Genomic DNA, 7739 nt, shown 5'->3' with positions numbered 1-7739 from the left:
CCTGAAGGGTGTGTTCTAGGTCTTGGTTCAGATTTTTGAACCTCTTTTGTAAAATTATCACAATATGAGAATAAAAGGCTGTAGCCTACTATTGCTCAATGACCACCAATGTCTTCATGAAAACATGAGTATTACTTTCCTACAGCTGCCATTAAAAAAAAAAAATAGAGTCTGAAAATCAACACTAACTTATTATCTTATAGTTCTGGAGGTCAGAAGTCCAACAAATCCTCACTGGACTAAAATCCAGATGTCTGAAGGGATGAATTCCTTATTGGAGGCTCTATGTGAAAATACGTTTTCTTACTTTTTCCAGTTTCCAGAGGCTGCCCACTTTCCTTGTCTCATGGCCCTTTCCTTCATCTTCAACACCAGCAGTGTTCAGCCAAATCACTTACACTTCCATCTTTCTGGTTCTCTCTTTTGTCTCTATATTTCATTTTATACGGACACTTGTGGTTACCTTAGGCCCACCTCGGTAGTCTCCCTGTATCAACATCAGCTGATTAGCAATCTGAATTCTATGTGTAACATTAGTCTTCTCTGCCGTATAACCCTACAGATTCTAGGCATTGGGACATAGACCTCTTTGAGAGGCTGTTATTTGGCCTACCACAATTCGTAAGAAAAATCTTGATTGAAAGTTGCCGGGGAAAATACAGGATGCCCCAACAAGTTTGAATTTCAGATAAAGAATATAATTAAAAAAAAAAAGAATATAATTTAATAGTCTAAGTATGAACTATGCATTTTTTTAGTAAATTTTAAATATTCCATGGAACATACTTCTATTTTTTAAAATTCATTATTTATATGAAATTGAAATTGAACTGGATGTTTTGTATTTTTGTTTGTTAAATTTGGCAACTCCACCAGGGATAGAAGTAAGTAATCCTGGTTTCTGTTCTAGCAACAAAAGCATCATAGGACCTAAAAGAGTCCACTAACTGACACTCATTACAGTGTTGTATTTAAAAGTGAAATATATGATTTCAACCCTATGGGAATTGTTAAGTAAAATGTAAAGGATCTTTTTGATGGAATAACTGTGCCAACTAACATGTTATCTTCTTAATTCTCTAACAGAAAAGTCATGTGACAATGTCATAAAAAAAAAAACAGAATACACATTTGCATACAAGTCATAACAACATACACAAAATAGTTTAGGCTCATGGAGATATTGGAAGCAAATGCTCCAAAATCTTAAGAGTGATTTTTTGCTTTCTTGGTAGGAATAAAGGTGATTAAGTTTTCTTTGTACTTTATTCCTCCTTCCTTATTTCATGTATTACTCTCATTATATACAGATATAATAATATATGATATGAGCAGATAATGGTAAAGTGTATCCTGCTTCTCCAAGAAGTATTATTTTTAAGATAGAGCTAGTTAGGCTACACGTATGCTAAGTATCATACGTGAACTTTGTTCACCATTTATGCGTGGAAAATATTACACATTTTGTATCGTGGCCATTCTTCAAGTTTTTTACACTCCATTCTGTCCAAAAGTAAACACCAAACTATAGTCTGTTTCTTTTAAATTAAATTTATTCAAATGCCTGTTGGCTTAATAACACTTGAGAAAACATATCACATTGGGGGCATTTAAAGCTGTGATACAATCATGCAGATAACAGCATCAGGAATCATTGTCACACAACTTCAATGCCTTTGTTAATTAGCAACATTTGTGAGAACCTGGTCATTTCCAGCAACTTGCTCTTTTGATTAATGTCTTGAAAGTAAAGCCAGCTGTTAATTATGTTAACAACCAATTCCTTGGGAATCATCATAATCCATTTTAATGGACTGACAATTATTATTAATCAAACCCAGAGACCTGAAGAAGTGTTACAAATTTGAAAATTCAGCTTTACTGAGCATCAGGGGATAAGACATGTATGCAAGCAAAGAATGACAGAAAATTTATTCTCATTTTTTTTTAATGAAGAAAGCAGGGCTTTTTTTCTAATTATGTGAGTCGTCCTTTGATTGTAGTATTCAGCTAAGCCTCCTTTCATGATGCAAAACAGCGAGCTACGGGGTGGAAAAAGTAATTCAGAATTAGTTGTTTGGCATGCTGAAGAAAGAAAAAGGATGTTAGACAGAATTCAGCAAGAAGCAGAAAAACAAAACATGATATTATGGGCATAAGTTCAGAAGAAAGGTCGTTGGAAGTAGTAATAAGCTAGAAAAGAGGACCAAGGGGAACTCTGGGCTTCCCTTCCTATCCTCATCCTCTATCACTCGCTACTTTTAATCATTTGTTTTGGCAAGTGGATCAAGAGATTTATGACTTTCAAACCACTGACATCATAGATAATGACACAGGCATTAATTCCTGGTTCTGGAGCCACAGGCTTTATTGATGATAAATATTTGGTACATTTGAAAAAATTAAAAACTCAAATGAAAGAACCTTAGCAATTCTGTTTTGCATTTCTGGGTAATAGATCTATATGAGTAGCATTCATTCATTCATCTATCCAGTGCTAATTATATAGCTTCTACTTTGTGAAAGACTCTACTGAAAATCCTGCAGACATTCAGATGAGCAAGACAGATAAGGCCTTGCCCTCAAGGAGCTTACTGTGTTTTGAAGGGAAAGCAAACATGTAATTAAATAAATAAATACATAATTTAAATAACTTTAGTTTGGTAATAAGAATTGTAGAGAAAATTAAGAAGGGTGATGCGATAGAGATTTAGTAATGGATGGGGAGGGAACCTTCACTTAATGGGATAAACAAGGGAAGATTCCCTGAGAATGTGATATTTGCACATAAACCTGAAGGACTGGAAGGACTGGCAAAGACCTGGCGGAAACAGTATTCTGGGCAAAGGGTGCTAGCACAAAGTTTCTAAGGTAGTAAGGGGCTTGGTGTCTTTAAGGAACCAAAAGACCCGTGAGCTTGGAGCATAATGAACACTGAAGTGAAGAATGGGAAAGTTTGAGCTGTAGCCCTGCGAAGCCCTTATCTCAGAGGAACTGCATGGCCGTGGGAAGGGTTTATTCTGATTGCACTGGAAAGCCACTGGCAGAGTGTTTAGCAGATCAGAGACATGATCTGAAGTCTGTTCCTAAGAGCAAAGTTTTTTTGGGGTGAATAATGACAGACAATTGATGACACAACCACAGGAGTAGATTCTAAAATCAAATTGTATATTTCTCACATATTTCCAGAAAAAAAAAAACAGTTAACATAACAAAAAAGAATTTGGTTTTGAATTGATAGGCGTTAACTCATTGAATACTCTTTTCTTTGTGAAGCTGATTGATTATTCCAAAAATTTCTGCCCTATTATAAATACCCAGCCATATAATCATAATAGTAATCCATCCTAATTTGCTTGTCTCTGAAGCTAGAAAGAAGTTTTCTGGTTATATATTTATTCAGGGTTCACAGCACAGACAGGGCATTGGAATATGGCAAAGACAAGGGCCCCCAGATATTAGGCAGGAACTATGTCCACTACAGGCTAGTTCTCCACTGACCACTGCCTTCTTATTGTGTTTGGTTTCCAACCTTACTCTCTATCTTTTTATCATTAGCTTAAGATCTAAACAGTCTTTGATAATTATCTGGACAGCCTGTTAGAAAGAGCCCCAGTGGGAAGGTTTGAGGAATATTATTACCAGGAGGTTTAAAAAAAAAAAAAAGATGATGAATTCCTATGGATTTTGTAAACAAACAAATGAAGAGCCTGATATCTGGAATCATAAAATAACTTGCTCTAGATACTTGAGCTAATTTGGGACAGAAATATAACTAGAATTCAAGTCCTCCATCTTTTATATCATTTACTTTCCAATGCACCACAGGGCACTTCCTGGTGTGTGTTTTCATGGAAATCCAGTCTTATCCACAGGGCTAGAGCTTCTTCCAGGAACTTTGTTCTTCTTTGCTAATATATACAATAAGCCACCTGAGCCTATGCCTATCAATCAAGGTTTAAAACAAGCAAAAAAAAAAAAAATTCTTTACCTTTTGCAGTTTTCAGGATTTTAGGAAAACATCTTATGTAAGACACACACACATACACTCAATACTATGTGTGAACTAGAAGTTTTAATCCTTTCATTGGCTTTGTTGTAGATCATTATTTCATAGGAAGATGAATAAAATGGATAAGAATCTCAGAGAAATTCTGAAAACAAGACTGAACACAATTAAGAAATTATGTGCTTTTATGATTGACAGTTACTTTCTTCTCCTGGTAGAACAAAAGTAGACTCTGACTAATATTTCAATAATGTAAAAATATTGGATCAAGTTTTACTCCGATACTGCTGGTACTAACTGTGGTGTAGATGAGAGCTAGACTAACTTCTTGCTTTTGCACGAAAAAATGTAATGACTTGGATGCAGGAGTCCTGGCTGCTCATTCCAGCCTAGTTCTAGAGAGTTCTGTGATCTAGAAGAAAATACTGGGTTATGCTAAGTCCTCAACTGTGGATTGTAGAAAAAGCTTTCTAAAGTCCCTCTTTATTTCTATAATTCTGAGAAGTTGCATAAATGGAAAAAATCATGGCTTGTGAGGCTAGTCTTAACTGCAGCACTAACTAGCTGTGTGTCTTTGTGCACATGTCCTTCCCTCTCTGAATTCTAGCCTTTTCATCTATATACATAAAGGACTATGACTTGCAATTTCCCGTATGGATTAAAAATTCAACTTAATGACTACAAAGAAGATAAGGCTTTTTGAATTATGTTGTTTTTCTGTTCGGAAGATGACTTTGTTCTGTATCTGTCTTCCCAGGCCTCTTACCCATTAAACATGTACGTTTATAGGGTGAGCAGCTGGGGTTTGTAGTACATGCTGTGATATAAGAAAAGATATCATAGACAGGATAATGTACAGTTTTTAAGAGATGTATGTATATTTTTTTCTAGGTTTGGAAAAGATAGCCTGAAAAGAATTTGAACTTCTAAGTATTCACATATTTTAACCAAATTGACTATGCCTGAATATGTAGGGCTTACATAGGTCCTAATGCATTTCTCATTGTAGAGCATTATCAAAGGATAAAAAGGCATATGGGTCTTTTCTACATATAATAATAATAAATATTTTGTTATGTATTTTAGAACTACAGAAAAATATAAAAGGCAGCGCAGTTCTAATTCTATTACCATAGCCGTATTGGGTTACTATAATATTGGGGTACCACTCTTATATTTGTGTATTTATAATTTGGACTGTAATATAAATGTTTAGTATCATATTGAATTTTTAAAATGTAAATTATTTTAAATATGGCAACATGGTTTTTAATATCTTAGAATTCTTTCTTGGCACTAAAGAAAAACTAACGCTTATTGAAATTTTTTTATTTTGTTTTCCTGATTCTTAATTATTTGTTTTATATTTCTAATCTTCCTATTATTTTATACTTTAGCTTTGCCATATTGTATTCTATAAAATTCATTCAGGCATTAAACAATAGGTGCTTTCTATGTGTCTGGCAGAGTGTTAGGTTCTGAGAAACCCAATAATAATTAGCACATAGTCCCTGTCTTTGAGGACTTTACATTTTAGCTAGGGAAAAATCATGCAAAGAATGTAAGAGATGTCAGTGTAAAAAACAATAAATAAACAAATAAATAAATAAATAAATAAATAAATAAATAAATAAATAAATAATAAATGAATAATAAAGACCTGGAATAACAGAAAATAGAGAACACTTAAATCTATCTTGTCAGAATTAAGGAAAGAAATGAAGTTGGAATTGCATCAGAAATAAGGAATGAACATCTATCAGACCAATTGTGTGAAAGAACATGTAAATGCCAGTACATAATGAAAAACCATGATAGGGGAAATTGTCTATAGTTTCCCAGACCAGCTCAAACCATGATGAGTGACGACTGGTAATGAGTTAATAAAATAAGCTAGGGTCAGCTAGAAAGCTGTACGTATTATGGGAATGGATTTTGAAAAATATCTAATAACACTAATGACAAAGATAACATTTACTTAATATTTGCTCCAGGCTATATACTGTACTAACCACCAAATACGATGTGGTATTACTGTATTCATCTTAGAAAGAGGTAAACTAAGTCACAAATAAAATTAAGTAACTCAATTGCACAGGTGTGGTGATGAAGCTGGGGCTTTAACTCAGTGGTACAGGACTCTATACGAGGTCTTCTCACCAATCTCTTAACCAGAGCTCCACGATACTTCACTGTAGGCCATGACATGCCTCTCTGTAGACATCAAAGAATTAGAAGGAAAGAAGTTAAAAACCATGCTGTACAAAGACCTCTCTATGGAGAAGGAAATATTTGTTTCTTCCTCTGGCAATCTCCTTTGCTTCCTATATTGTGGCATCCTTGAATTACAATAAAGAGAACTCCTTTGATTTATATTTAGCTGAATTTGCTTCCCAGCACACATCTCAAGAAAGTTCCCTGCAATTGTTTAAAACTCTTTTTTGAACACAGGCCAAGAAAAATACTTTTCTCACCAAATTCCCTCATTTATCATTTTTGTACTAGGTCCTCAAGCAAATATTCTCATTTTTTTTCTGTGATATTAACTTATTTATAGCAATGATAATATGTACGTAGTAGCTTCACCCACGGATAACATAGAATGTTCAGCTAATATTGATCATGTGCTGAATGACATAATTTCAGGACCAAGATTATGCCTTACATGTGGACCTTGTCTGATAAATAAAGGAGCCACTAGAAAGTCCATTAACATTCAGCAGCATGGCTGCAGTGGTAAGTTTGCAGGAAAAAGAGGCTTTGGGTGAATGTTTTGAAATCTTTGATCTGTTTATGAGACCAAGATATGTGAATAAAGCTTTATGAGTTTCCCTAAATTTCACCTCAACTCAGAGTCTTCTTATTCTTTCTTTAACTGCTTTAACCAACTGGATTTTTTCAAAAGCACTTGGAGTATGTGTTCTACTTTGTGAACCTATAGTTTATTGATATAGAGATGTGAATGACTTGAAAAATACCTATGAGGAGGTAATGGAAGTGATTAAAAGTTTGAGAAGTAGGTCATAAAGGAAAGACAGGGAAGCCAGGAAGAAGTAAAGAAGAATGGGTACTTAATAAATCTTTATGTTCTAGAAGAGATGGTGTACAGATGGAGACAGAGAATGTTTCCTCTCTTCTCATTTAGACCAAGAGAAAACAAGTTGTGCTAAAGCTGAAATATGAGAAATTAAGGTCTGACTTAAATATGTAGAGTTCATATCTACTTTATAAAACTAAGGAAGGGGGATGCCTGGGTGATTCAGCGGTTGAGCATCTGCTTTCGGCTCAGAGTATGATCCTGGAGTCCCGGATCGAGTCCTACGTCCGGCTCCCTGCATGGAGCCTGCTTCTTTCTTTGTGTCTCTCATGAATAAATAAATAAAATATTTAAATAAATAAATAAAAATAAATAAAATAAGGAAGGATATTATAGAATCTTCTCTTTGCAGTTTTTTTTTTTAAACATAGTAGTTCATTCAATTTAAGTAATATAATACAAATGTATGACTTGAACCCAAGTACCATGTAGAAACAAATAATCATCTATCTGTTTGGGTAAATGGGGGACCATAAAGAATAAGTAAATCAGTGCTAAAATAGAGATCACTAGATAGAAGAATGGCAGCCCTGACATATCTAGTATATAACTAGAAACTGGAGTGTAGCATCAGGGGCTAGAAATAAATACACAGAAGTCATAAGGTTATAGGTGATATTTTGAGAAAATAAA

At 34.3% G+C, this 7739-nt stretch overlaps 1 long non-coding RNA gene across 4 annotated transcripts in view; it reads right to left on the bottom strand.

Annotated features, from left to right (window-relative positions):
- Positions 1–1853: 1853 nt before the first annotated feature.
- The window catches only part of LOC144291381 (uncharacterized), a 46658-nt gene continuing 40772 nt past the window's right edge, over positions 1854–7739 (bottom strand). For 3 of the 4 annotated variants that reach the window (XR_013358635.1, XR_013358634.1, XR_013358649.1), the window contains one exon: positions 6004–6219. This is a non-coding gene — a long non-coding RNA (uncharacterized LOC144291381). Of the gene's footprint in view, positions 2043–6003; positions 6220–7739 lie in introns of those variants that run through there. The other variant, XR_013358643.1, reaches the window with a different exon arrangement.

This window comes from Canis aureus, chromosome 2 (genome assembly GCF_053574225.1).
Source record: "Canis aureus isolate CA01 chromosome 2, VMU_Caureus_v.1.0, whole genome shotgun sequence".
NCBI classification, from domain to species: Eukaryota; Metazoa; Chordata; class Mammalia; order Carnivora; family Canidae; genus Canis; species Canis aureus.
Note: the sequence above shows the minus strand (reverse complement) of the source record. Positions and strands in the feature narration are given on the sequence as shown.